Source organism: Rutidosis leptorrhynchoides, chromosome 2 (genome assembly GCF_046630445.1).
Source record: "Rutidosis leptorrhynchoides isolate AG116_Rl617_1_P2 chromosome 2, CSIRO_AGI_Rlap_v1, whole genome shotgun sequence".
Taxonomy (NCBI): Eukaryota; Viridiplantae; Streptophyta; class Magnoliopsida; order Asterales; family Asteraceae; genus Rutidosis; species Rutidosis leptorrhynchoides.
Window position 1 is genome coordinate 311,466,374 of NC_092334.1, and position 9,870 is coordinate 311,476,243.

General features: G+C 35.7%; 1 non-coding gene across 1 annotated transcript; it reads left to right on the top strand.

Annotated features, from left to right (window-relative positions):
• Window positions 1–8,581: 8,581 nt before the first annotated feature.
• LOC139895206 (small nucleolar RNA R71) lies at window positions 8,582–8,688 on the top strand. The gene has a single exon (XR_011775668.1). It is a non-coding gene; the product is annotated as a small nucleolar RNA R71 (small nucleolar RNA).
• The last annotated feature ends 1,182 nt before the right edge of the window (window positions 8,689–9,870 follow it).

Sequence of the window (9,870 nt, forward strand, 5' to 3'; positions counted from 1 at the left end):
TCGACCAAGCACATCACCATGGGGAGCTCCTGTCTTGTTTGTCAAAAAGAAGGATGGTACATTCAGGTTGTGTATCGACTACCGAGAGTTGAACAAACTTATTATCAAGAACCGTTACCCACTATCGAGAATCGACGACTAATTTGATCAACTACAAGGCTCGTCAATTTATTCGAAGATCGATTTACGTTCCGGGTATCATCAAATGCGGGTGAAGGAGAATGATATTCCGAAGACTGATTTCAGGACGCGTTACGGTCATTACGAGTTTATGGTTATGCCGTTTGGTTTGACTAATGCACCAGCTGTGTTCATGGACCTCATGAACCGAGTGTGTAGACCATACCTTGACAAGTTTGTCATTGTTTTCATCGATGACATACTTATTTACACGAAGAATGATCAAGATCACGAAGAGTATTTGAGAAAAGTGCTAGAGTTATTGAAGAAAGAAAAATTGTACGCTAAGTTTTCAAAGTGTGCATTTTGGTTGGAAGAAGTTCAATTCCTCGGGAACATAGTGAACAAAGAAGGTATTCAGGTGGATCCGGCAAAGATTGAAACCGTTGAAAAGTGGGAAACCCCGAAAACTCCAAAACATATACGTAAATTTTTAGGACTGGCTGGTTACTACAGAAGATTCATCTAAGATTTTTCCAAAATAGCAAAACCCTTGACTGCATTAACGCATAAAGGGAAGAAATTTAAATGGAAGGATGAACAAGAGAAAACGTTTCAATTCTTAAAGAAAAAGCTAACTACGGCACCTATATTGTCATTGCCTGAAGGGAATGATGATTTTGGGATTTATTGTGATGCTTCGAAGCAAGGTCTTGGTTATGTATTAATGCAACGAATGAAGGTAATTTCTTATGCTTCCAGGCAATTGAAGATTCACGAGCAAAATTATACGACTCACGATTTAGAATTGGGCGCTGTTGTTTTTGCATTAAAGACTTGGAGGAACTACTTATATGGGGTCAAAAGTATCATATATACCGACCACAAAAGTCTCCAACATATATTTGATCAGAAACAACTAAACATGAGGCATCGTAGGTGGATTGAATTGTTGAATAATTACGACTTTGAGATTCGTTACCACTCGGGGAAGGCGAACGTGGTAGCCAACGCTTTGAGTAGAAAGGACAGAGAACCTATACGGGTAAAATCCATGAATATAATTATTCATACTAACCTAACTACTCAAATAATGGAGGCACAACAGGGAGTTTTAAAAGAAGGAAATTTGAAGAATGAAATACCCAAAGGATCGGAGAAACATCTTAATTTTAGGGAAGATGGGTACCAAAGTTTGGAGATGTGAGAGAAATGGTACTTAAGGAAGCCCATAAAACCAGATACTTAATACATCCCAGAGCGGAAAAGATGTACAAAGATCTCAAGAAACACTTTTGGTGGCCGGGTATGAAAGCCGATATCGCTAAATACATAGGAGAATGTTTGACGTGTTCTAAGGTTAAAGCTGAACATCAAAAACCATCAGGTCTACTTCAACAACCTGAAATCCCGAAATTGAAATGGGAAAACATTACCATGGATTTCATTACTAAATTGCCAAGGATTGCAAGTGGTTATGATACTATTTGGGTAATAGTCGATCGTCTCACCAAATCAGCACACTTTTTGCCAATAAGAGAAGATGATAAAATGGAAAAGTTGTCACGTTTATACTTGAAGGAAGTCGTCTCCAGACATGGAATACCAGTCTCTATTATCTCTGATAGGGATGGCAGATTTGTTTCAAGATTCTGGCAGACGTTGCAACAAGCATTGGGGACTCATCTAGACATGAGTACTGCCTATCACCCACAAACTGATGGGCAAAGTGAAAGGATGATATAGACCCTTGAAGACATGCTACGAGCATGTGTTATTGATTTCAGAAATAGTTGGGATCGACATCTACCGTTAGCAGAATTTTCCTACAACAACAGTTACCATTCGAGTATTGAGATGGCGCCGTTTGAGGCACTTTAAGGTAGAAAGTGCAGGTCTCCAATTTGTTGGAGTGAAGTGGGGGATAAACAAATTATGTGTCCGGAGATAATTCAAGAAACTACCGAGAAGATTATCCAAATTCAACAACGGTTGAAAACCGCCCAAAGTCGACAAAAGAGCTACGCTGACATTAAAAGAAAAGATATAGAATTCGAAGTTGGAGAGATGGTCATGCTTAAGGTTTCACCTTGGAAAGACGTTATTCAATTTGGTAAACGGGGGAAACTAAATTCCAATGCATTGATGTAGAATTGCTGATCAAGTGGATGATACAGCAATCTGATTTGGCGTATCCTTTTAGATATAGCTGCTGCTCTTTGTTCCAAAAGTTCAGGAACAGTGATCTCAAGCCTGTAAGCTTTTCTTTCATCTGGATTCATCTTTCTTAAAGCAGGCTCTCTGATGATGTAGCGTGAGGGTACGAAATAGTATTATTTTTAATACAAAATACTACAAAATATGACACAAGTTTTATTAATTTATGGATGGGATATACCTAAACCTTGCTACAACACTATAGGCAGTGTACCTAATCGTAGAGTAGTGTAGTTTTTAGTAAGTCCGGTTCGTTCCACAGGGAGCTGGTGATACTTACTATATTTTTAATAACTATATTTATACAAAATATATATAATTATATAAGTAGTAATATTATTATAAAAGGGGGGTTTTACCGTTTAATGACCGGTTTGTCGATTCTATATTTTAAGCGCAAAGATAAATGACGATAATTAAAGTGCGTAAAATAATGACAATAAATAAAATGACAGTAAATAAAATTGCGAGTAATAAAATGACAGTAAATAAAGATACGATGAGAAATACAATAAAAGAATTATGCTTATTTAAACTTCCGTAATCATGATGTTTGACGTGTTGATTTTAATTTATTACCATGGGTTAATTGTCCTTTGTCATGGTTTATTTGATACGTCTATCTGGTTTTTGTCCATAATAGTCCATCGGTCATAAATATAAAGTGCGAGTATCCTCGTCAAATTACCCTTATACCCGAAGTCAAATATTCCAACTGATTAAGGATTTAAACTGTGACGCAGTTATCACTTCTGTCAACAATTACACCAGTTATCACTGTATGTAATCCACCCCTGTTTTGATTAGATATGAATATTAATTCATCCACTTGATCAGAATGAATAATCAATTACCCAAACCAATTGATTAATTAAATGATTATAACAGATTCCATATGAACGTAACTAAATAGGACAACCATAATCATTATTAATTATTAGGTTAATTAATTTGAAGATAGGTTCGACAGACTCCAATGAGTTGTCACTCAATTAGACAATACCCCCCATCTATTAATAGTCAATAGTCCAATTTCCACAAGTGTCGGTCTTTTGCCCAAACCTTAATTATGGTACAAAGTTCAATAACTCCGTCTTAATATTTTAGCCTAACATCACGATTACTTCAGCTCAAATAAGCATAATAATAACTTAGTTACGAGACATTAAATTAAAAAGGAAGAACATAGCTTACAGTGGTGATTAATCGCGTAGCGTTGCACGGACAGAGTTTTGACTTAAAACCCGTAAATCATTTGTACCATAACTAAATTAAATCATAATTAAAATTATTAAAATTAAAATTAAAATTAAAATTATATATATTTTTATTACATATACGAGAGAGAGAGATTGGAAAATGGGATTGAAAAGGGGTGCCTTATTTCATCGAGTAAATTGCCTTTTTATAGGCAAAATATAGATTTGAATTTTCATTTATGACCCCTAAACTATGCTCAATTAACAACTTTTTATTATTTAATATTATTCTTATTATGAATTATTTAAATATTATATTTTATTCTTGTGCATAGTTGACTCGTAATTTTTACACCGTTGCGTCGAGCGTTGAGAGTTGACTCATGTCCCGGTTCCGGATTTTCGAACGTCCTTTCGTACAATTTTATATCGTGTACTTTGCGTTTTGTAACTTGTACTCTTGTCATTTTTAGACGTTCCTCATCAATAATTTGAACCTTTTTAATTGTATCTTGTACATTTGAGCATTTTGGACCTTTTTGTCTTCAAATCTTCGTTTTCGCCTTTTGTCTTCGCACTTATTAAATATAAACGAATATTACTTGAAAATGGAACAATTGCAACTAAAATCTTATCTTTCTTGGGGGATTTTGCTATGAAATATATGTTCCTTTTTAGCCTTATCAATATCCCCACACTTGAGCGTTGCTTGTCCTCAAGCAATACAGTCTTGAAATAATATAATACATCACACGAATCACTTCTTTATTCTTCACACTTTGTACATCAGTGATTTTGATAGAGCGGTATAAACAATGATAGTAACGATATGGTTAAAGGTGGGTGTGTCATCCACAGTTGCCTTGGGTTTAGGTCAACGACACTTGCAATCAAATAGCCGATTTACTTTCGGTTTCCAAAGCAAAGTGCACATTTGAAAGGCGGTTTACAGTCCCACATGACTATAAAAATGTAGATCCTTTAGGAAATTGGATCTTTATGAAAACATTTGATCTTTTAAAAATTCAAGCTAGATTTTACCCTAGACAAGTTTTCTGATTTGACCCACCATCGGTGTTGCAAAATATATTTGTGGATCAATATTTTGGCTAAAAACATTTAGGTTCGTGTAATCCACTGCTATCCCGGTATCGGAAAGCACACATCCAATTTACTTGTTCCGTATATTACCTTTCGGTAAACTACCGTCAGGTTGTAAAGGAAAGCGATGAACAAGAAACTATTAAGGCAATGTCCTGTGACATGCAGATGATTATGGTCTTTTAACGTGTCGGATACTAGTACTATCCTTGGTAGGAGCAATAGTAAAGATCATCCTATGATTTTCGGTCTGGCACAAGGTCCTGTCTCCGACCATGCTATGCAACCACCGTTCTTACGGTTGACACCCGATTTGGTTCAGGTGACCTAATGAATTCCAGGTGAATTTCTTAGGATTTTACGTTCAATGGTAATGAACGCATTGAAAATGGTTTTTCAGAAAACAAATCGGTTTGTAATTTTGATCAAAATATTTTCTCGTTCAAGCTCGAGTTTAGATATCATCGAATTCCATGAGTTTGAATTCTCAATCTTTAAGGTCAATCTCAAGGATTGAGTAATATCAGGCTTAAAAGCTGATTTTTGATCTTTAAGGAGATTATCCTTTCTGGGGATCTGATTCATTAGTCTTGTCAAGCTAATTTGCACGGTGCCCCCCATTGTACGAGATAAATCATTCTCATGGTTAGGATAAATCTGACCACATGGCGACCCTGTTTGATGCTGAGGTCTGTGGATTTCCTGCTGATTTTAGTGATGACTTTTCTAGATTTTTCGTCAACCTACAGCTGGTCTGGACGACAACTTCATGACCTAAATCAAGAAGCGCGTGTCTTTTTCGGAAGACTTTACTTCCTTTTAATGATGGAATTGATTCATCGTGTAGATCCATCTTTCTTTCAAATTTATTACAGTAAACCGGGTAAAACTGATTAGTATCGTCCAAAGCAAAAGTACCTGCAATAATCTTGTACAAAAATATGTGATATATGTTTTAAATTGAATAACTTGGTACATTCTTCCCACACTTAGCTTTTATTTATTCTTTTATTTGCCTTTTTATTCTCTTCTATCCCATTTTAAATGAATTCAAGTGTTTTGGGTTGTTTCTCAATTTATGTCCTCGAGGTAACAATAATTTCGGCATTAACACCTAGTTTTATCGTTCATAAATATGTATAAACATAATTTTGACTTCATTTAATTGAAAATTTTTCAAATTTTCACAAAATTTGGCAAATAAACCAAGTATAAACCTGAGAGAATTTATAACCCTTCCCCACACTTAAGATCATGCAATGCCCTCATTTGCATGAAATCAGACTATAATTTAAATTCATGAGGGTGATTAGCGTAGAAAAGTGATTAAAAATACCGAGTTTGTAATTACAAAACTCGTCTAATGATAGATGGCGCCTCATCGTTCATTCCTTCATTTGTTATATCATATTTGTTGTTTTGCGTCTTGTCGTCAAAATTAGTACCTTTTGCTGAACTTTAATGACAGTCTTTGAAAGTGCATAGTTTTACCCTGTTTTGTACATAAGATAAAATACAAACATATATATATATATATATATATATATATATATATATATATATATATATATATATATATATATATATTTGAAGTTTGGTTTATAACCCCACTTTTCAAAAATTTATAAAGTATAATATTTTTGGCATACTTTAAATCAATAAAATTAAATATAATGATAACAAAATTTGTCGCCCCGCCCTCGGGTAAAGTAATTTCGGCTTAATGACCTAGTCTTCAACTCACGACGAATTTTAGAAATCATTTTTTCAACTTAATGAATTAAAGTAAATTTTGTTTTTAAAAACTTAAATTAAAATGCATATTAATTTCATAAAAAAAAACCTACAAAACAAAAATTCAGAATGGAGGGAGAAAACTAGTTCTTTAGTGTCTGCTAGCGGAAAAGACCAATCGGATTCCATTCTCGGAACTACACGAGAACAGAACAAATAACTTTAGACAGCATTATCTTTTTAGAACATTCGAATCTCCCCACACTTAGGTAGCTGTGGTGTTGAAATTGTGATTAACTTCATTGTCAATTTCTCTTGGTCCATAATCAACTTGCCTATCTGTGACTTTTTCTTTAAGCCAGTGCCCAGCTTCTTCCGTAATATCCCATAATTCAACTAGCTTCGCCCTTTCTTTAGGCGACAGATTGGATACTAACCGGTTACATAACTTAAAGTTCCCCTTACTTCTAGCATCAATAGCCCGTTTAAAAAGTTTCTTCATTGAACTGTTAATAACGGGGTCATTTAATTTCGTATCAATAACGGGGTTCTTTGTTATCATGTCATCATTAGGTGTTACTTCATTTTCCCCACACTTAGGCGTTTCATTATTGCTAAGTATTACCGTTGGAGTTGGTAAAACAACATGGTTCTTACCAATCGTTTTTGCTGGTTCAACGGTTTTGGTTGGTGGAGATTTAGTCTTTCGAATCATAAAGGTGATCGATTTGTCACCACTATTAAGTGTCATTCTACCATTTCCTACATCAAATAACGCCTTGGTGGACGCTAAGAATGGTCGACCTAAAATTAGAGGAATGTTTGGGTCCTCTTCTATGTTAATGACAATGAATTCGACTAGAAAGGTTAAATTGCCTACTTGAACGGGTAGGTTGTCAACAATTCCAACTGGGTGTTTAATGGTTTGATCAAAGAGTCGAACACTCATATCCGTTGGACTTAACTTACCTACTCCTAATCTCTTATATAATGAAAGAGGCATAACACTTACACTTGCACCTAAATCTGCTAGTGCATCATACATGACACAATCACTAAGTAGACAAGGAACAATAAATTCACCCGGATCACCTATCCTAGGAGGAGGTTTTGGTGGAACTGTCTTCACCGGGTTTACTTCTACGGCTTTTGTTTCTTGTACTTTCTTATTCTTTTTCTTCTTCTTCTTTCCAGAAGTATCACAATCTTTATTACTTATTACTTGCTCATACTCAACTCCTTTTCTTGGAAACGGGATGGGTGGTTTGTATTGTGTCACCACTGGCTTTACATACTCGGGTGGTGGTGGTGGTGGTGTAACTTCTTCATTGTTACTCACATCTAAAACCTTCCCATCTTCTGGTGCTGGTTTTTCAGAATTCGTTGACACCATATTAACATTCTCATTCCGAGGATTTACTTCAGTATTACTCGGTAGCTTTCCTTGTTCCCTTTCACTCATCATGCTAGCAAGAGTACCTACGTATTTTTCTAGATTCAAAATGGAAGCTTGTTGAGTTCTTAATGACTGATCAAACCTCTCGTTCGTTTGGGTTTGAGTTTCAATAAATTGTGTTTGAGATTCAACTAGCTTGAATACCACGTCTTCCATATTTGACTTTTTCTCTTCGGTTTGTTGTTGTGGTTTATATAAGCCAGGTCTTTGTTGATTGAAAGTGTTGTTTTGAGTTGGTTGGTTATTCGGACCTTGTTGGTTATACCAGTTATTTTCGGGTCCTTTTGGATTGTAAAGAATGTTTTGATTTCGATTGAAGTTTAGCTTTGGCGGTTGATAATTATTTTGATAATTATTTCCAGGCCTTTGGTTCATATAGGAAACATTCTCTCGTTGTTCCAATGTTGGTTCAATGTGACAATCTTTCAATAAGTGTGGTCCACCGCATAGCTCACAACTGATTCGTATTGCGTGAATATCTTTATTCATCTTTTCCATTCTTCTTTCGAAAGCATCTATTTTTGCGGAAACGGAATCAAAGTCATGGCTAGAATCGGCTCTAGCCGCTTTAGATGATCGAAAGATATCTTTTTCTTGGTGCCACTCATGAGAGTGGGATGCTGTGTTATCAATGATCTTGTAAGCTTCAGTTGCGGTTTTCTTCATAATGGAACCACCAGCTGTTATGTCGATGTCTTTTCGTGTAGCAACATTGACACCTTGGTAGAATATTTGTACTATTTGGTAAGTGTCTAAACCGTGTTGAGGACATCCTCTCAACATCCTTTCGAATCTTGTCCACGCCTCATATAATGTTTCATTTGGCTTTTGCGCGAACGTAACAATTTCTCCTTGAAGTCTCACGGCTTTAGATGCCGGAAAGAATTGATTAAGAAATTTTTCAACTAAAACATCCCATGTGTCAATCGCCCCTTCAGGTAACGATTCTAACCAATCTTTGGCTTCTCCCTTTAAAGTCCAGGGAAACAACATGAGATAGATCTGCTCATCTTCCACTTCTCGGATTTTGAATAGTGTACAAATTCTTTTAAACGTACGAAGGTGTTCGTTAGGATCTTCATTCGGTGCACCACTGAATTGGCATTGGTTAGTTACCATGTGTAGAATTTGTCCTTTGATTTCATAATCTGGAGCATTAACTTCTGGCTTAATAATGGCGCGACCTTGGCCCGTGCGTTTAGCCCTCATTCGATCTTCCATACTTAGAGGTTCTAGATTTTCCATGATTGGATTTGTTGTATCCGAATCACTAGAGGATTCTGATTTAACGGTTTGGGGTTCAGGATCTTGGAATTGTCCTTGAATATCTTTCGGGTTCTTAGTTGTGAAATCGGGTTCAAAAGATGGATTATCGGAAATTTGAATTGGAGTACTTGGTCGAGTAGATGACGATTCTAAAGAAAAATCAACGACAGCGATATTTGTTAAACGATGTCTTGATCGAGTTACAGGTGGTGAACGTATGACCGGCGGTGAACGTCTTGCTCGGTGCATTCACTGAATATCCTATTAGTTTTTAAAAAGGAAAGAAAAATTATATAAGTTATCCAATCAATAGACTTTTCTAATTTTGCCCACGTTTCGAATAGCCAAAAGATGCAGCAGAGGGGCAGGATTCGTTTGGTCTCAATATAATTGAGTACTGTTTGGCTCCAATAACCCGGTCCACGTACAAATCCAACTATTACTACGAACCAGAAAATTTTGATGTCTATCAATTTAACCACTTAAAATAAATTTTCGTAATTTTAAGAAATTTAGAGAAGAAGTAGAAAAAAATCTAAGTCCAAAAACTAGAATGGCGAGAAATAAGAGAGAAAAAGAGTGCGCGTCGAAAAGTGTCGAAAAATGAAAAAGACGAAGAGTGGTTTGTAAACACGCGGTTAATCTAACCTTATAACGATCACTATCTTAAAATTAAAGCTACAAATGGAGATCACTAATTGGAATTGTAATTGATACATAGGTAAACGCGTCGAAAAATAAAAATAAGAAAATAGCGCGAAAAATGGCGTCGCAAAA